We start from the raw sequence: 21,499 nt of genomic DNA on the forward strand, positions 1-21,499 counted from the left end.
TTACCCCCTAATTCTTTATCTGTGACATGCCGGGCACTGAAAGGAATTCAGAACTGCTTTCCACCCTGAGCCATTTCAGTGCTGTTTTACCCTCCGAAGACCTCCTTCCTCAGAGATCTCTTTATTTCAAGGGAAATCAGCTTCCTCTTTGTTTCAGAATACAGTGGTGCCCCACATAGCGACAATAAATCCGTTCCGGATTAATCGTCGCTATGAGGAAACATCGCTAAATCATTTAATGCGTTCCTATGGGGCCCAAACTCACTGTTCAGCAAAGTTCCTCCATAGCGCCGCCATTTTCGCGCCCTCGGTAAGCGAGGGCAGGGCACGAAAACACTTGTGGCAGCCATTCTGGGCACCCGGTGGCCATTTTGGAACCACCGATCAGCTGTTCTAGCAACATCGCAATGCGAAGATCGGTAAGCGAAACGCTTACCGATCATCACAATGCGATGTTTTACCCATTAAAACATCGCAATGCGATCATATTAGCGATCTAAAAAAAAGATCGCTATGCGGATTCATCGTTAAATGGTGCGCTTGTTATGCGAGGCACCACTGTATCTTTGTTTCATGTATTGTCTATAGGTAATGGTGTGGCCTGTAGGCCACATAAATGGGCCACCAATACCCCAAGTGTGGCCATCAGGCTCCTGCGGACCAGCCCCATAGCCCTCTTATCAATGAATTTTCAGAGATTCTCAAAATGGACAATCACATCTCCAGGGACTCATCATCATCATAGGCATCCTCCAGTCTTGAGAGACTATGGTAATGTGCTCTGTATCTAGAAGTGTCCTCTCCAGAGAATGAAGCCTGGGTAAAGTAATATGAAGCCTGGGTAAAGTAATATACCTCTCCATTACAATCAAATGCACGGCTAGGTTGGCAGGAGCTGGGACAAGTGACAGGAGTCCCTCCGTCGCATGGATTCAATCTTACAACGGCTGGTCTTCCGACCTTGCAGCACAGAGGCTTCTGCAGTTTAAGCTGCAACGCCACCACGTCCCTGAATCAGGTGAGGGAAGGGAATTATACAGGTCTTCTTCTCTACCTATTAGTAGAGCATCAATAACAGAACCTTGACGGTCACTCCAACCTTACCTGATCACAAACTGTTCCTCAAGGAACTCTTCTCTCAGCTTGACTCTCACACGATAAACAAGAATGGCTGAGAGAAAGGGGGAAATGGCTGGAATGAAGAAACTCATGGAAGGAAGTCAGGGTTCAAGGCCAGGGGAATATTTCCTCCTCCTTGCCTGACTGCCTCTTGCATTTTGGCTTAGAGTAGACATGAGCATGGATGGCCAGGTCCATCGTTTTGTGCCAGTTATTTCTCAGCCAAACAGCCATTCTGTGCTTCAAAGTCCCGCCTCCTCCGGTGGGGCGCCCACTCAGAGGCAGCAGCCTGGCTTCCCTTTCCCACCTCCTGTGGGTGCTGCTTCTTCTTCTTTTTTTAAAATAAATTTTATTGAATTTTTTAACATACAAAAAACCACAAGACACCAAAAAAGAAAAAGAAAACCAAAACGAAGAGACGAAAAAAAAAAAAGAAGACCATATAGCAAAGAAAAAAAAACTAAACTAAACTAACCCCTCTATCTGAAGTGCCCCCCCCCTTGGAGTCAAAGATTCCAGCCTCATTAGTCCTCTATTCTCCCTATATCTGTTTATAGCATATACTAATAAATTTCTACATATATCCTAAATTTCACCCTAAACTTCAGTCTTCTTCTGGGCCCAGAGATATATTAGTCCCCAGCTTTGTTTTACATAATCTCTTGCCTGTTCCCGCAATGCTTCTGATAGAGTGTCCAACTCTGCCATGTCCCATAGTTTCTTTAACAGCTCTTCCATCGTCGGAACCACTTCTGTTTTCCATTTCTGGGCCCATTTCTGTGGGTGCTGCTTCTGAGTGGGTAGCTGCTAGAGGAGGCAGAGCTTTGAACGCCTGTTCGACTGAGAACTTTACCGGCACAGACCACCAAAGGGGCGCTTCGTGTCCATCTCTAGTAGCCACGTGTCCTCTTTAAGGGAGTACTGAGCTCTGAAAGGCTATCAGAGAGACTGCTGATTTTTTTTTTAGGGGGGTGGTATCCCTCATTTGGAAGGCTCTCCAGTCCAAATCTAATTTCAAGGTAATGAACCACAAAGAAGACAATGAGGGGTCTTCTCTAGTTAAAATCTAGCCATCAGGGTCACCAAGAGCAAACTTTACCTGGTCATATACCTCTCCATTACAATCAAATGCACTCTATTTAGATTATAAAACACCGCTTCTAATTTACCATCTGTATAAATAAGTATATGCAATTTTACATATAAATTAGTGTTTGCAATTGTATGCAACTCAGAGTCCTCTTTTATCTGTCTTTTCGGTGAAATATGACCTCCTTTTTGGTGATATTTAGATAGCCACCTATTTGGGCCAAAGATATATACATAAACATGGTAAACTCCCAAACCATATCTATTAGCCCTAATGAGTTTTAGATGGCCTAATAGATCGCCTTCTGGGAATTCTGTACTCAGGAATTCATTTTAAGCAGGGTTGGCTGAAGATGTTTACTGCCTGAGACAAATCAGAGCTACCTCATTCTGCCTAAAAGTTGGGTTCGCTCTGGTTTTGAGTATTACAGCTAAACAGAGAAGATGGTCATTCCCCATTTAAAATTCACTTCTGACCCTACATGTACCTTTTTTTCGGTAACTTAATGGGAAGGGGGGAAATCATATTGCGGCTATTATTGCTTTTTAATAACCCGATAGTTTATTAAAGGTTCATTTAATCATTTGTAATTATTTGAGTGATACGTGTAATTTAATTCATTTTTTTCTTACAACAGGCTTGAAAAGTTGGACAGCTTTGTTGCCCACAATTGTCGCCCGGGGACTTTGCAACAATAAAGTGTACATTAGACTTTTGGGGCTGGACGTGACGTCTTTTCAGATTGTCTGTGGCTAAACTTCCATCTTTCTGAGGGGACTTTTTCAGAAATACTTGGTAAAAGCTGCAAATCCATCATGAGAAAAGCTGCCAATCAATCTGTGTTTCCCCAGATTGTTGCTGTAAAAAAAATATTTACCTCACCTTGATTCCAGTTTGAGAAGGCTGATAGAGTTAAGATGGATGAACCTGGTCCTTTAGAAGCACAGGAAGCTGAACCCCAGTGTAGAATGACAGAAGGTGTGCAGAGTGGACCCCCCAAAAAAACCCCACCTTGAGTCCTTTAAGGAAAAAGGTGGGGTAAAAATATTTTAAATAGAAATAACGATAACAACAACAACAACAACAACAACAACAACAACAACAACAACAACAATAATAATAATAATAATAATAATAATAATAATAATAATAATAATAATAATAATAATAATAAAAAAATTTAAAAAGAAGTATAATTCCCTGCCCTCTCCAGTTCCAGTCTAAAACTTCAGGGCTTGCAGGTTGAACTATATAGTCCAGGCAGATCTTAGAATATTATATTTTCTTCAACAACAACAACAAAAACACCATATTCAACCAATTACTTAATACTTTTGATCAGCCAGGGTGCGATTGTTGTTATCATAGTTTTGAACTTGCAAGTAACTCATAAGCAGGTAACTCGTACCTCATATTCATACAGGTATGCCATGAATCTCCTTATTGAGAGAAAAGCATCCTATAAATAAGTAATGCCTAGATACGTCTTTCATCTGAAAAAACTGGAATACCGGCAACATTCTAGCTTTAGAAGGAAAATAAGGAGAAGTTACTGTCACCAGCAGTTAGCGCTATAAATTTTAAGGGGGCAGGAAACCAGGAGTAACTTTTGAACCACAGCTTAGAATGTTGTCCAACCGATGAACGACTGCTTTGCTCGAGAAGTTAAAGTGCAGTGCATCAGTAATTTTCACCAAAATTTGATTGAAATAGGTGATGTTCAGAATTTGAGTACAAGTGCTAAGAGTGTCAACTATGAATGTTTTTAAATTTTAACAAGCTGCACCCATGATAATTTTTAATCAGATTAGATTGGAGCTTGACATAACTGTAGACCTCATACAGGAGATGAGAGCCAGGGTTCTTCTAGCTATGAGCTCAAGAGGTGTCGTTGGAGGGACTTTTAATGGCAATTTTTCTCTTTTGGCAAACTACCTTAACGAAACGGATTACTTCTCTTTAATTGATATCCTACCTCTGGATTTTAAAACAACACCAGCAGGGAACCAGTGCTGACTTCCTTTGTAGAATACCACCCAGAGGTGTTGAAAATGGTTTATACCATCTCTCAAGTTACAGGATTCGATGTTAATAAACATTTCACTGGGGTGTTAAGGGGCTCAGTGATAATAGTTTTGCTCATGGCATCAGGATCCTTCCCCAGCAGCCAAATACGAAAAGTCAAAAAAATGCTACTCCGTTCATCGCTATTGGATATATGACATGTCAAGTTTAAATAGCATCCATGAGGCTTAAAATGGCCAAGATAGAAGTGGGAGGTGGTTTTTTTTTTTCCTTTCATTTTTCACATCAATCAGACATTACAGGATCCTTCCTTGTTGTGCAAGAGAGATCTATAGATTTTGTTCCAATATTTTTAAACACAATGGAGGACATGTTTTCACTTTCCTTGCTCATTCCCCCCTCCCTCATTCTTAAATTCCTGGTGGGTGTGTTTGTTTAAGGGCATATAAGCCGTACCCAAAATAGCATCTATTCTACTTAACAATGTCGGCTGACAAGAGGCAGGCCTTAGATAATACCAATTAACCTTGCTGCCAATTCCAGTCTTAGCCTGCACCCTCCAGCCATGATGGCAACTTCTAAATAATTAATCCCCGAGACTAATCAAACCCATTGTCGGCTCCCCTTCCCTTTTTCTGTTCGCTTACATGCCAGTAGCCAAAGCGCTCTTGCTGATTGTTCGTTTCTTTTGAAAAGAACCGTTCGTCTCCGTAGGAGTATATTCCCTAGCAAATTAAACTGGTCAGTAGCCAGAGATGGAAATAAACAGAAAGAAAAGGAGAGGGAGAAAAGCGACCTGCCACACTTGTATATAAGCAAAGTTAATTGTTTTTTTTTTTTTTTTTTTTTTTTGAGCACAGAGCCAGGCAAATACTGAGATTATATGGAAGGTTTTGGATTTGGCTTAACTCCGATGATTAAACATTATGCAGAAGGAAATATTTCATGATTTGCATTTTTAAAGATACTTCTTTAAATGTTACATTTCAATTTTTATTTATTTACATCCTTATGGAAATCAAAATTGTATTACTAGTCCCTAATTATAGTAGTCCTATTGAACCAGTGGCTGAAATCCTCTTGCTTAGATGATGATGATGATGATGATGATGATGATTGTTGTTGTTGTTGTTAAAATACCCGACATACTCAATCAAAATTATAAAAACATTGACTGGTATTATATAACAAATAGAGGTTTTAACAAAAACCTAAGTACAGTATCTGTTAAATATCAGCACAGTATATATGCTGTTCCTAATATTGCCGTTTTTTTGTTGTGTGATTTCTGGGATCTGCAACTGCTTATAGTGCGTGACGTTTCTTGATATTGTTCCCAAAGCCCCAATGACTACGGGAACCACTGAAGTCTGTTTCTTCCAGAGGCGACATGTTTCGATTGCCAGGTCTCTGTACTTGGTTAGTTTTTTCAATTCTTTATTTTCATCTCTAGCATCCCCTGGAATTGCAATGTCAATGATTCAGACATTTCTTCATTCTATTATTACTGTGTCTGGTGTGTTATATTCAAGGTGTCTATGACCAGGGCACTCATGTGTGAATTTAACCGATTCTTATTTTAAAAAAGGAAGCAACCTAAAATTCTTATCTGTCTCCGTTCTTGAGCAGAGCTCCAGAGACCCCCAACTAGTGTGATGATACATTGTGTGTCTACACACACAACTTCCCATGATCCCAAGTATTTATGCACCTAACAAAAACAATAAACTGTGTAGGTCTACCAGGTAGTATAATTAAAACTAGGGCAGATAGTGTTGCTACTCTCTCTCTCCCTTTTCCCCTTAAAATCCTACTAAGCCACTGAATATAAATATAGGCAAATGAGTAACAAACTAGGATGGCCATTCTAAATTCTCTTCAGACAATCAATGTATCCCAGAAGCCTGGATGGATGTATTATTTCTTCTCAGTTTTTCTGTGTTGGGTTCCAGTTGAGTTCACACGTCAAGCGGGATTGGGTCTTTAGTACTTACTTTTCATTACCTTAAAATCAATAACTGGATATTGAATTCTGTTGAAGAGAATATCGAGATTAATTGACCTGAGTGGTATATATTGATTCAGTAGGCGCCAATTTATTATCGACGTCCAATCAATCTGTACGTTTACTGGAAATGAAGTCCACAAGCCAGATGGAATCGGTACTTGCACTGGTGTGAACTGGTACGCAAACATTTGACTCTTTTTGGCCTGAGAAGGTTTTGCTTTACCTTTTGATCTTTAGACATTTTGACTCCATCTTCCATTAGCCTCAGCCAGCATGTCCTCTGGACGGAGACTCAGATGTTAGGGAAGGTTGACCCACAAATCAGGTGTGCTTTGTTGACACTGATCTGACTGGATGGCTCAGTGGTTTAGATATCTGTGGAGCCAGAGGTTGGGAGTTTGATTCCCCATTCTACCTCTCTTCCAGATAGAGAAGACCCAGAAGCAGGGATGGGAACTCAAACCCTAGAACTTAGAACTGTCAAGTCTCACTGGCAACTCAACTTGGGTTTTCCTTTTTTCAAAGCTCATGACTTGGAACCCACTCACCTCCTCCCCTTTTTATTCTGGGGGGAAAAGCTTGTTTTTAATAGGTATTTGGGCTTGGGGTTCAGGACTTGCTACCTAAGACTTGGACTCGGACTTGAGATTTTACTACCAAAGACTCAGACTTGAACTTGAGACTTGCCAACAGCATTGCTCAGAAGTGGTCTACTAGTGCCTTCTTCTGGGGGCATCCCAGGACTGTCCAACTTGTCTAAGGCCACCCAGGCTGGTTCTACTTATAGGAGGCACCATTGGGAATCGAACCTCTGCAGCCAGATACCTGAGCCACAAGAGCTATAGCTGAGTCCGTTGTCTGCTGCCTTTCAGATGAGAATTAGTGTGACCTATTGACTCATCCCTTGCTGTCTAGAATGGGCCATCAGAAGAAAATGATGAGGCAGCTATGGAACAGAAATCAGAAAGACTGATGGACCAACCAGAACGAAAGTCAGGGAGTAAGCCGGACCACATGTCAGGATCCAATAATAACTGAGAACAGAAACGCCACTATGTCACATCATAATTAATGATCCTTACCTTTATGCCTGGTCTGGAAGCTGTGCAGTTGCTACTGAAAAGCTTTTGCACCATTGAAACTGCTCATTTTAGATACTTTGCAAGTGTTTAGGGAAGCTCTAATGTATTTCAAAAGATTCTGCAACCCATTTCCCTCCAGATGTGGAGTACTCCAGCTCCTATCATGCTGGCTAGGAGTGATGGGATCTGAGGTCCACTACTTGCCCAGCTGCCAAAGGCTGCTCTTTTTCAACTCTAAGTGCTTCCTCCTCCCCCCCCCATCCCCTTTCCCCTTCACTTCTTTAAGCATCCATTTTCAAGAGAAGATACATTTAGAGGTCTGACATAAGAACATACAGTCGTTATTCACCTCCTGGGAGGGAAATAATGGCATTCATGGGAGATATTGCAGCCCTTCTAGATATGCTTGTTTGCATACAGTTTCTGATTTATTAGCATTATTACAGACCCCAGTTGTGAAAGAAGAAGTGAGCAACAGAACCCCTCGGATCCAGCCGCAGATTGTTTGCAGTCAAGCTTGAGTTCAATATCATAACTAATGTGAGCATCATGGACATAATGTGGGGAGAGAGAGACAGTCTTTAGACACCTCCAACAGTATGACATCACTATCATTACCAAAAAGCCTGCCATCATAAAGAACAGAGGGTGGTGAAGAGAGAGAGAGAGAGGAGGACCCCTGTCAATGGTTTTCAATCCCATTGACTAGAAGGCATTGTGATACGATGCCATTTATTTCGTGCTTCCTGGTTGACTAGGATTACACCAATGACTAACTGGAAAGGAAGCAGATTATCAGAGAAAAATTAATCAGAAGGCAATTACAGGGTCAGAAACCAGGCAAGAATGGAACAATGGACAATCATCCTAACTGTGTGGTGGTGGGGGAAACATACATTCCCATAATTGCCTGCTCATTCCAAGATGTTCTGTGTTGCAACAGAAATTGCAACACAAATATTTAAAAAGGGAGAGCATGCAATGCAACCCTAGTCCAATCAGCTCAAAACAACATACGGCTAAAACGTAAGGACACTGTCTTTAATCCAGCTGCTGACTTGAACTACAAGAGAGCCATTCAATAAGTGGGACTTGAATGTTGATTTATCATTTAGCAATTCATTCCACGGGTCTGCTCAAGCCAAAACAATTGGCTTTAAAGTACTGGTTACAGCTCAGATCACATAATTACAAAGTCCTTACCTTGTAGGTCTGGTTCAGGGTGAATTCAGCCACAAAGTGGGGGGACTTAGACATGATTCTGGGGGACCTTCACATCTGGATGGATGAGAATTGAGGCCCTAAGGCCTTGCAGCATTGTGGCTAACTAAAACTGTAGATATAATGGCAAATTAAAACTGTAGCTATAATAGTGTGACTTCAGAAGAGTCCTACTAGAGGAAATTTTGCTAGGGGGTGCAAGACACTCCTGCCTAGAAATGGCTATAGCACAACTTCTAGAGGTGGTGTGGTATAGTGGTGAGAAAGTTCAGCTCAGCGATCCAGTATCTATACTGTAGTATCTGGACCTACCTAATGGAGTTATGAGGATAAAGTTGAGGTGCAAAGAACCCATTAGTGCCATCTTGAGGCTACTGAAGTAAAGATGGGATATAAATATAGTACCCAGACAAATGGAGGAAGCACTATGCTTAGGCAAGGAGTTTCTCATGATTTGTGGGAGATTTTGGACTACAACGCCCAGTATCCCCCAGCTCATATAGGCTTTCAAGTGGAAATGCAGTTTTCTATCCCAGAAGTCATTCCAGTTCTATATCGCTCTTTTTATTTCCCCCTGTTGCCTTTTATGTCCAACCATTGACCAGCATCCTTGTCAATGATTGTACAAACCTCTTTGTGCCATTGAGAACTCCCCAGTCATCTTTTCAAGAATCAGAATCCTCCGATATCCTTCTTACTGCCTGCCCACCATTGAGGAAGTCCACAATGCTTTTTGGAGACGCTTCAGCTAAATAAAGCCATTAAGGGCTCCTCCAATTTCTCCTCCCAAGCTGCTTCAGGACTGTGGCTTCTTAATGGCTGCCAAGCTACAGAGAGCTGTCCAAAACTCATTTGGAAGAGTGATCATACACGCTGTTAATGTACATGCTGGAGCAACACTGGAAATACAATAAAATATGACATAAAACTAAAGATGACTCAGCGAAGTGGGTTGCTATTTTGGGTATGCGGCCACAGTGCTGATTCTTACGCTGAAGATGGTTGGCCAGTTCCATTCAGAATGTCTCGAAATGGAACAGAAATCAATGGCGCACAACCGGCTAGCAAAACCAACAATACATTTTTCCTAAGACAGGGGGTTTTGACTTTGGGAAGCATGATCGATCTGACTTCTTTGAGTGTGCTTTCAGAAATTAGCAAGAGTAGAATGTAAATGATTCTCCCCCACACCAAAGTCTCTATTGCAAGTTCCTCTGCTAAATATTCACCAGATAAACCCTTGGATGCTTTGAATACTTTTGAGATGTGTTATATCTGTATTTAAGCACACATTTAATATTGATTTTAGTATCAGATACATTATTTGGCTATATAGTTGACAAAACGGCACTGTGAAAGGATGACGTAAGAAACCACACATTAATATTTGCCCTTCGTCCCAAGATGTGCTTGAGTTTTTTGTCTTGTCTTGATTTTGGATGGTGGGTACTCTGCCTTTTAATTACAAATTTGCTAACTGCAGCCAAGATAAATACTCTGAAGAATTACCTGCATTCTGACAAGACTTTCAGTAAACAGCTAGATCTGTACAGTTTGTTGTTTTGCTAATTGTCCAGAAATGAGAAAACTAACATTTCATATGAACTGCAGAGCTAAAGGCTGGGAGTTCCTTTTCCTCCCTGTGTCTTCTTGACAGGGGCTGGACCTGATGATCCATGAGATCTCATCCAGCTCTCCAGTTCAAAGATTATTTTTGCACTATAACTCCAGTCATCATGTACATTAGCTATGTTTGCTAGGGTGTGCTGGGAGTCATGGTTCAAAAAAGTAACTTTTTCATCTCAGAAAGTAATCATTGTAAATGAAATTAAATATCAACGTCAAATGCTTCACCACTTGTTCTCTTTTGGTAAATTTATCCTTACAAAATTATATTGGTCATGGTTCTAATGAGCAGGAGATGGAAATCAGAGAGAGAAAGGGTGATTTTTATAGGTAATTACTGTATTTTCCATGTATAAGACGCCCCCACTTTTCTAATCCAAAATTAAGAAAAATAAGTGGGGCTAAGCAACCGTAGGGGGAAAGGGATCAAAGCGCTACAGGATTGCTTTGATCCCTGCTTTCCCCTCCATTTGTTTTTGTTCTTGCCTCAGCTTACTTCCGTGTATAAGATGAGCCTCAATTTTTAGTCTAAAGATTTTAGACAAAAGTATAGTCTTATACATGGAAAAATACGGTATTTAAGATTTTCTGTGCGTATCACTAGACACACATGCTATTTCCATGTGATGTACATCCAAAACTTGAGCAAATCCATTACAGTATAATTTAATATCTGATGCACTTGAATGATTAACATGCAGTGGTATTAGCATTTGCTAGCATTTAATCCCTGACACATATTGATAATTTAATAGCTGGCAGCTGATCACGTTTAAGACTTCATATTCGAAACCTTGTGAAATAGGCCAGGAGATGCTGGTCATTCTTAATGACCGTGAATTCCAAAAATGTAACAATTCAGAGTGACAAATCCTAAACATTTCCCCAAATTCCAAATGTTTTGTTTCTGCTCAAGCATTCAGACACATTTCAGCGAATCTACTCTTAAGACTCAACCTGTATCCAATACAGTGGGTAAGAAGCAGTAACTGGATTTTCTGTCTTGACATCATAGCTTTCACATAATTCCCTTCCTAGGCTGCAAAATTTAGCTTAAAGGAAACTTTAAATGAAAAATATATAGTTTCTTACATCACTCTATCCACTACACTCTTGCTGGGTATCAGTGACGTTGTAGCAGAGGCCACATAAAATCCTACCCACTAGGCTGCACCCCCTCAGAAGAAGAGAGCAACATCCTGTTTATTCTAATAACTGGCTCCTGACAAAATATTCCTTAATTTACATGTATCCCCTGCCCCATAAATCCACATAAAGCAGGCAATTTCCCTGCCAGGTACCTTCCTTCCTTTCTTAATTATAGTTTTACAGGGAGAGAAGGTGTCATTAAAAGCACATTTGTCACTCTGCAGAGATAGCAATACCAGGGTAGCTCTGATTATAATGTGAAGGCAGCACACTACAGTTTGTTATGAGTGCCGATGGCAGTCAAGCACCGGATTTTTAATGGTACCAACTGTAAACTGAAGGATTCATAGAAGGAAGTGTGGGGAGAGGGGACAGGAAGGAACCAAGAGGCAAAGCTGCTTCAGAGTTAATCATAAGGGGAGCACGTGGCAGAGATAGATTTTGTGTCCAGAATTCAGCCTTCTGAAAAACCTTACATTTCAAGGGGGTTGTTTGTAAGAGCAAAGTTTCTAGTCCTTAAGGCTCTGAATGCAGATTGTTTGTCAACAGCATATATACCTCATCTGAATGTCATTTCGGCATAGGGAGGTGGAAACGACTTTCAGAACTGAGGTTTGTGGCTGCAGTTATATTTGGGTGCAAATTAAAGCCAGTCAAACTGGCACATGGGGTAGAAAATCCTAAGTCCCGTTGCATAATTATGCAGGCAAAAGGGAACGGATGTTAACGTTAACTCACCGCAACAAATGCGTACTAATTAACAAGTCTGGTGTGCAATGAGGAATCCAAACAGGGACTTGTTAATTCACAGCCTTTTTTCTGCTGCAATTTACGCTATTTACCTTCCCCTAGTGTAATTGTGTAACAGAATTTGGGCCACAAATAGCTAAGTAAACAGTTAATAATCTAATACCTTTTCTGTGAGATCCCAAACCTGATTCTTGACTTAATCTTCCTTGACTAGAAATGGGAAGGCCTGGGGGGAAATGAAAAAATTGTGGGGGGGAAATCCCCTCCCATTTATTTCCAAAGCCATTTTTTGTTTTTTAGAGGAAAAACTGGGGGAAAAATAGAGTGTGGAATATATTCTTTTACAATGATAAATACATAATATGTCTGACAGGGTATTCAAACTATATAGCATGAAGACATTAATAAAAGACTTCTGAGAGTTTGTGTATTTAAGTTCTCTCTAGAGATGAAAAATTTACAGAAATTCCAATTACTTCCAGAAAAAAAAACACCCACATTTCCCCCTCCCCCATTTTTGTTTGGGGGGGAAATGGAAATTTTCGATAATTTTACATCTTTAGCCTTGACAAAGGCTGTGACTACATGGGTAAATAGTATAAAATTTGCTGAGGAAGTAGAACAGACGCATTTGAATTTTTTAAAAAAACAATCACATGGCACTAAGGCCCATTTGGATCAGTCCCGCCCTTTTTGTTTCCAAAATGGAAGTGTTTCTTCCCCCTGCTGCTGGGGGCTTCTCGTTTTTTTAAGACAGAGCAATCTGAACAGTGTTCTCCCTGGGTGATCAGTTGTTTGTTTCTCCAAAAGGACAGGAGGCATGATTTTGGATAGCATTCTGATGATATACTAAGCCTGACATGATGTTTTGGACAGGAGGAACACCCTCCCCCATGAGCTTTCTCCCTTGTCATCTGGACATTAAAAAAAGAACTACAGAATTTAGCACTAGATCACCTTATCACTGCATCGGTGTATTAATTTAGCACTAGATCACCTCTAGGGGGATGTGGTGGCGTTGCAGGTTAAGATGCAGAAGCCTCCGTGCTGCAAGATCAGAAGACCAGCAGTCGTAAGATCGAATCCACGCGACGGAGTGAGCTCCCGTTGCTTGTCCCAACTCCTCGCCAACCTAGCCGTTTGAAAGCATGTAAAAATGTGAGTCGATAAATAGGTACCACCTCGGTGGGAAGGTCACGGCGTTCTGTGTCAAGTCGCACTGGCCACGTGACCACGGAAACTGTCTTCGGACAAACACTGGCTCTACAGCTTGGAAATGGGGATGAGCACCACGCCCTAGAGTTGGACACGATTGGACTAAATGTCAAGGGGAACCTTTACCTTTGCTAGATTGCCTTTGTGCAGAGAACAAAGAGATAAAAATCGTTACGAACTGGAAACAACTCCAATAATCTACAGCACACTACTGTGTTGCAAGGGTATATTTCTATGTGCTTGTCCATTATGGAGAACTTTGGAAAGCTATTCAGTTCCCCTAATGCCATGGAACAGTTTAAATAGTCCACTGGGTTGAACAACAAAAGGAGAACCAAGGATTGGCATAAGGCAAGATCAAAGGAAGAGGGGCTGTGGCACAAATCAAGCTGTATCAGATCGAGGAACCCTCTGTGGGCTTCATGTGATCATCTAATCCAAACAGAAACATCAAATAGGCAGCGAATCAAGTCACAGCAAAGCTGAATCACTCAAATTTTGCTTTCACAGCCTTACACTCTCAAATGGTAATGTTGAGACTCATCAGGGCAGGGAGGCTTTGTAAGTGACATGCCAACCACAAAATTTTACAAGTTAGGAACAGATATTGGACTTCTTGATACTGGAATTTGTTTCTGTGTTTTGTTCCACATTCTGCTTCAAAGAGTATTTAAAATAGTCCAAGTGTAGCAGATTGTTTCATGATTTTTTTTGAAAAGTAAGCATTTTACTTACCTTTGAATGATGGGAAAGTACTGTATTTTTCCATGTATAAGACTATACTTTTGTCTAAAACATTTAGACTAAAAATTGTGGGTTGTCTTATACACAGAAGTAAGCTGAGGAGAGAACAAAAACAAGTGGAGGGGAAAGCAGTGATCAAATCGCCCCTGCAGCGCTTTGATCCCTTTCCCCTTACACTTGCTAACCCACTTAGATTTCTTAATTTTGGATTAGAAAAGTGGGGGCGTCTTATACATGGGGGCGTCTTATACACTGAAAAATATGGTAAATAGTTTTACTTTTGAAAATAGAGCTGCAATGGTCACTAATTACTGTGATAACTTGAAAATGTAAGTAACTGCTTATTTAAAGTCACTTTCTAAGCTTTTCTGAATGTGAAGGTGATGGAGGCTTTTTTAAAAAAAAATGAAAACACATGCACACAAAGAAATACATGTTCAAACATCCATTGTGTGGATCGGTATGAAAGCAGCAAGTCTATCACAGAGATGCAAGACGTTTATTGGTTCATGTACATTGCAAAATGCAGAGAATAGCTGTCTATTCTCCAGTTCATGATATAATATTAACCTTAGAGGATCCATTCCTGAAGTAAGGTTTATCAAGAGTTACCAGGGACAACTCATGATATTTGAACTAGCATAAATATTAGTCTATTGGATCATGACTGAGGACACCCAAATTCAAATCTGCATTCAGTTATGAAGCCCCCACTGGATTAACTGGGATTAACCACTAACTTGATCCAACACAACTCCCAGGGTTGATGTAAAGAAAAATTTGGAGAAGTCAAATTGAGCTGGTTGGAGGAAAGGCAGGATACCAGTGTAATAATTAACTAAATGAATTAGGACTAGTTCATTTCTTGAGGTTCAAAGCAACTCATTACAATGAGTTCCTTGCAACTAATTCCCTTTTGCAATAACAAAGATACAATTAAATAACATTTCAATTGTAATGGAATTAGGAATATCTTTCCTCCTTTTGAAGAGGTAATTTATTTTAATTATTGGGCTTCACTATAGGTATGTCTTGTTTGTAGCATTCAAATGCATTTTTAGAGTAACTGTTAAGACTTGAATTATGAGAAAAATGAAGATGTAATCTTAAATTATAAAGGTGACTAACTGCTTTTGGGATTTGCTTTTGGAAATGTAACTGTTAGGTAAGCAATTACTTATTCAATGTATGTTTACAGGTCCTGCTCCTGAATACAGTACCTGGTGTTATATTTAATAGCAGTGGGGCAGCTTCCTTTCTGCACAGGAAGCTAGAGTGGAAGCATACCAATGCTAGGTCATGAAGCCTTCCTAGCTAGGCCCTTTTTCCACGTGAGCCAAATTTAGGGGTGGGTCTGTCAGGTGAAGGAGAAGACTCCCTGGAAAAGACCTTGATATTGGGAAAGTGTGAGGGCAAGGGGAGAAGGGGACGGCAGAAGACGAGATGGTTGGACAGTGTCATTGAAGCAACCAACATGACTTTGACCCAACTCCGGGAGGCAGTGGAAGAGAGGAGGGCCTGGAGTGCTCTGGTCCATGGGGTCACAAAGAGTCGGACACAACTTAACAACTAAACAACAACAACTGTCAGGCGAAACTCCAAGAAACTCCCAAGTCTGTAAATCTCATATCTATGATGCTCATGCAGCTTCTCCTGGTCAAAAGCAGCACCCAAGGGGGATTGAGAATCTTTGATAAGACTAGCAACAAATTACCCATGCCCATTTCAGTAAATTCAGTGTGAAAGGGAAATGTTAAGATTAAACTTGAGGCTCTAAAATTCCATGGAATTTTAAGAAGAGGGGCAAAATAATATTAAGACCAACCTGGCATCTCAAATCTCTTGCTGTAGGGAGTATTCCAGTAGGAGAGGGTTGTAGCACAGCATGTTGCAGTGTGGAGAACCACAATTGAAGCCTTCAGTCACTTGATTCTGTTCTAGACACACTGAGACACACAAACACACAAATTCATTTTCTGTTCACCAGCTGAGATTTTGCAGCACTATGTATTGATGGGGGTGGGGGAAAACTAATAGCGATTTAATTTTTGATCTAATAAAACAGATTTTACTTACATGATCCAGCCAATGGGTGTACCATATTGAAACTGACAGCATGTCCAACTTGTTTTGGTCTCTAATTGTTGAAATGAGGGAAACGTCCTTGTCGAGTGACATACTTATTTTTTTTCTTCTTCTTCTGAGATTATAAAATGTAAGGGAGGCCCTTGGTGATTTACTCATCCTCTCTTCTTTTTCTGTAAATAATATTTAATCATCTTATCAAGCTACATTTTCATAATAGCCCCTTTTGCCAGCTTTCAGATATAATATTAATCCACAAAGAAAGCAAGTGGGAGGGGGAGAGAGAGAGAGAGATTGGATCTCAAGGCTTTTAAAATCTCACTTACTTAAAATCATGATTCCTGATTATTTAAATGTATTATTTTCAGACAGCAACAACTTAAAGAGGATTGGGTCATCAGATCTTTCTTTTATTTATCTGAATGCCAGCCACTTCTTTAAAGAGCAGTTGTTCTTATATATATGATTTCTGGAGGAGGAGCAGGTGGGTCCATGTCGCGTCAAAACAACCTTAAATGTTGTGATACCTTAAAGCAGTAGTTCTTAACCTTTGTTACTCGGATGCTTTTGAACTGCAACTCCCAGAAACCCCAGTCAGGACAGCTGGTGGTGAAGGCTTCTGGGAGTTGAAGTCCAAAACTCCTGAGTAACCCAAGGTTAAGAACCAGTGCCTTAAAGAATCCCTTTTACTGTGGCACAAGCATTAGTGACTCACACAACACACTGTGCGTAGGTACAAATCAAGCAGGGGAGAAGAAAGAAAAGAGGACAGCTCCTTGAGGAAAGGAACTCTGAAGGATCCATAAGGCACCTTCAAGACAGGGAAGCAGATTCAGGTCGAAAGGAGTGGAGCAGCCGATGAGACCAAAAGTGTGAGGGGGTGACTTGGCCACGCATAACAAAAATAAATAATGCTTTTCAGATTAGATTTAGGCATCCTCCAGTCTCGAGAGACTATGGGAACGTGCTCTGTATGGAGGACTTGGAACAGTGTCTAGTGTTCGAGAGTAACACTAGAGGCCAGTTCGAGAGTAACAATCCCTTCCACACTGAGGACAAATACAATCTGTCCCCTGTCTAGCTCCCTGATTTTGCTGCTTTCGGGACTGCCTCTTTGCCTCGGCCTGCTGGGAAAGGGTCTCTTCAAATTGGGAGAGCCCGTGATGCAACGCCTGCCTCCAGGCTGAACGATCAGAACTCAAGGTTTCCCATCTGTTGAGGTCCATTCCTAAGGCCTTCAGATCCCACTTGCAGATGTCCTTGTAACGCAGCTGTGGTCTCCCTCTGGGGCAATTTCCCTGCACTCATTCTCCATACAGGAGATATTTTGGAATCCGACCATCAGCCATTCTCACGACATGCCCAAGCCAACGTAGATGTCACTGTTTCAGTAATGTATACATGCTAAAACATAACACATAACAAAAACAACAAATAATACTATAATACCTCTTAACCTCGAGGTCATTTAGGGCCTCAGCATGTCCCAATGTGGCATTGGTTACATCATGTCCTCTTAGTGGCCATGTATCCTCTTTAGATTTCCATTTGAAGACCTACCAGAAGACAATCTGGTAGCTCTTCAAATCCGATAGCTCTTTTGAAGTTGTCCTCCGCTGAAAGGGATACCCTTTCCCATTGTAATGTCAAGAGGAAGGAACACAAAGAATCAGGGACCTTGAAAGTCTCCGTCCCTCTACCATGAGTGACATCTGGTTAACAGATCTAGCAGCAGATGGGTCACCTGGTCACGGTGTTCCTCACTTCTGTCAGATGTATTGTCATTCAGCTAATATTCTAACCGTCTAATTTTGCATGTGTACGTATTAATTAACGCAGGCGGTTTTATGCAAATCAGTATCCTTTACTTTTTGTCTTCTGCCTTGCTGGTGCATTCCTCTTTTTAGATGATGGGTAGGAGGCCAGCCTACCCTGTTTCTTGACCCCAAATGCCAGATAAATGTATACATAGGATGCTCTATAAATATTCAGGATGTGATTATTATGCCATACAAATGAGAGTAAAAGGGCTCTTTTGACACAATAGCATACCTCCTGCTGTGGTTCCCATAACGATCTTGGCTTCTTATCTGTGATAGTGAAGCCCATCGCTTTCCCCTCAGTCCCAAAGCTCTCATTCCTGCAGATGATTCCAGCAAAGAGGATGGAACAGCACCAAGAAAGAATAAAACCATTATTGAGCTGACAGGGCAGTACAAAGAAAGCACAGTGATGGACTAGCTACTGTTTGACCTAAATGCAGAACTTATATCCTATCGGATTGACCTTTTCCCAAAGAGTAATGGATGGCCGCCTTGGTGGATGGACCAGCCAGATGGGTTGAGTGTGTACGTGCGCACATGTATGTTCGTGCTGTTTTAGAATTAAAATGAATCTTCTCTGCATAATTCATGAATGGCAATCAATACCCACCTCTAAACGAATGTGTTCCCAGCTTATTGTGTATTGATGTTGTTGTTTTTTGTTCTGCTTTCTAATGTTGCCGCGCAGAATCGGAGCCTTAAAACGAATAAGTCACCCAGGGTAATTTATTTTAAAAAGCAAAAACAATCTCACAGGTGTTAAATCTGTTCATGAAAAACATAGCCCTCTTCTGGGTAGAACAGGGAACAGCTGAAGGCTGATCTGAACTTGTCTCTCGTTGTAACTTTGCTCCTCTGGTTGTGTAATTGGCTATGAAGCCAGAGATGGAGATTTCAGTTCTCCACTGTCCCTGAGCAGGAGAAGAACCAGCCTACGTAGCCTCAGACAAGCTGCACAGTCCTTGGTATCACCAGAAGGCGGGAACTGGAAACCACTTTTGAATGCTATATATCTAGGAAATCCTGGAAAGAGTTGGCGTGAGGATGGAATTGACATCCCCATCATCATTCTAGGCCATCGAGGGTTGCCAACTAGTTTCAAGCATTGTCAGATCAGCAGTCTTTGGCCCTTTTCATGAAATATTTTTCCAATCAAAATCCCCTCACCAACACTACCATTTATCCCATGTAACAGCAATAAGGAACACTCTGTTTTTTCATTCTCTGCAAAGTGAACAGTATCAGCAATTTACTAAGTCCCTGTAGTCCAGTCTTTCCCAGCCTGGTGGTCTCCAGATGTGTTAATCTACAACACCTGGAATCCTACAGTCAACTGTCAATATTATGGCCAAATCAAAGAGCCCCACACTAACCACTCGGTCACACTACCCAGACTTTCCTGGAGTGGGTAAATTCCAGGAGGGCTAAATGTGCTGATGACTGGGGAAAATCTTCCTGCCCAGTACCCCTCCTAAGACATTGAGTTCCTCTGACCACTCAGTTCTCCAGGGAGTCATCAAAAATTCACAAGGTTTTAGTATGTACAGCAACCATGCCAGGTAGGAATACCAAAATACTCACAAAATGTAAAGTATCCAGAAGGTGGTTAAGGCAAAATCCTTCTTTTGTACCAACAACTTTCTTTTCCCAAAATGATTGCTATAAAATGTTGTTATTTTATTGAAGATGTTGCAAAAAGAAGTCAAAGGAATAAAGTTTCATTTTCAAAAGATGGTTTCAAAAGTCCCCAAAAGCAGTTTAAACAAAAAAAAAAGTGGAGCAAAACATTCAAAAGATCTCAAGGCAAGGACAATTTCAGAACAGTTCTCAAAGAAAACAAGGAAACTAACTATCCTGACCTAATATTCACTTTAAGGCAAAGCTTCAGCATGTACAGAGTACAAATCATGTAGCGAGACAGCAGACAAGCATAGCAGTCTCCTGAGAGAGGCTAAGCTAAACTAAGTAACCTCTTTTTCCATTTTTATATCCAACATTCCACTTTTTAGACCCTTAAAGGGGATGCAACAATAAGGTACAAGATTGCCCTGAACCTTCTTAAAGAACAGAATAAGTTTTCCAAAGTAACTTCACTCTTTCCCCCTCCCTTCTCTTACACTGAATAGTAGGCATCCTTCAGTCTCGAAAGACTATGGTAACGTGCTCTGTATGGAGGACTTGGAACAGCGTCTAGTGTGGCTGAGGAGGCCAATTCGAGAGTGACAATCTCTTCCACACTGAAGAAAAATCCAATCTGTCCCCTGTCCAGCTCCCTGGTTTTGCTGCTTTTGTGACTTCCTCTTTGCCTTGGCCTGCTGGACAAGGGCCTCTTCAAATTGGGAGAGGCCGTGATGCAACTCCTGCCTCCAGGTTGAATGCTCAGATGTCAGAGTTTCCCATCTGTTGAGGTTATTCCTAAGGCCTTCAGATCCCACTTGCAGATATCCTTGTTTTGCAGCTGTGGTCTCCCTCTGGGGTGATTTCCCTGCACTAATTCTCCATACAGGAGATCCTTTCAAATCCGACCATCAGCCATTCTCACGATATGCCCAAGCCAATGTAGACGTCGCTTTTTCAGTAATGTATGCATGCTGAAAAATCCATCTCGTTCTAGGACTGCTCTATTTGGAACTTTGTCCTGCCAGGTGATACAAAAAAATCCATCGGAGGCAACGCATATGGAAGATGTTCAGCTTCCTCTCCTGCCGGGCACAAAGGGTCCAGGACTCACTGCAGTACAGGAGTGTGCTCAGGACACAGGCTCTATAGTCCTGGGTCTTGGTATGTGTCATCAGCTTCTTATTGAGCCATACTCTCTTTGTGAGTCTAGAGAACATGGTAGCTGCTTTGCCAATGCGTTTATCCAGCTCAACATCTAGAGAGGGGGTGTCAGAGATTGTTGAGCCAAGGTACACAAAGTCATGAACAACCTCCAATTCTTGTGTGGAGATGGTAATAGAGGGAGGTGAGTCCACACCGTGACTTGTGTTTTCTTCAGGCTGATTGTTAGTCCAAAGTCTTGGCAGGCCTTGCTGAATCGATTCATGAGTTGTTGGAGGTCTTCAGCAGAGTGGCCAAGAATGGCTGCATCATCTGCGAAGAGGAAGTCCCACATGCATTTCAGTTGGACTTTGGTCTTTGCTCTCAATCTAGAGAGATTAAAGAGCTTTCTGTCTGATCTAGTCTGGAGATAGACACCTTCAGTTGCAGTTCCAAAGGAATGTTTCAGCATGACAGCAAAAAAGATCCCAAAAAGGGTTTGTGCGAGGACACAGCCCTGTTTCACTCCGTTTCGGATGTCAAAGGGATCTGATGTTGAGCCATCAAAAACTACAGTGCCTTTCATTCCATCATGGAAGGACCTGATGATGTTAAGGAGACGAGGTGGACATCCAATCTTGGGAAGTATTTTGAAAAGGCCATCCCTGCTAACCAAGTCAAATGCTTTTGTAAGGTCTATGAAGGCCACTAAGAGTGGCTGTTTTTGTTCCCTGCATTTCTCCTGCAACTGTCGGAGGGAGAATATCATGTCAGTGGTGGATCTATTAGCTCGAAATCCACA

The sequence above is a fragment of the Pogona vitticeps genome, chromosome 2, assembly GCF_051106095.1.
Source record: "Pogona vitticeps strain Pit_001003342236 chromosome 2, PviZW2.1, whole genome shotgun sequence".
NCBI lineage: Eukaryota > Metazoa > Chordata > Lepidosauria > Squamata > Agamidae > Pogona > Pogona vitticeps.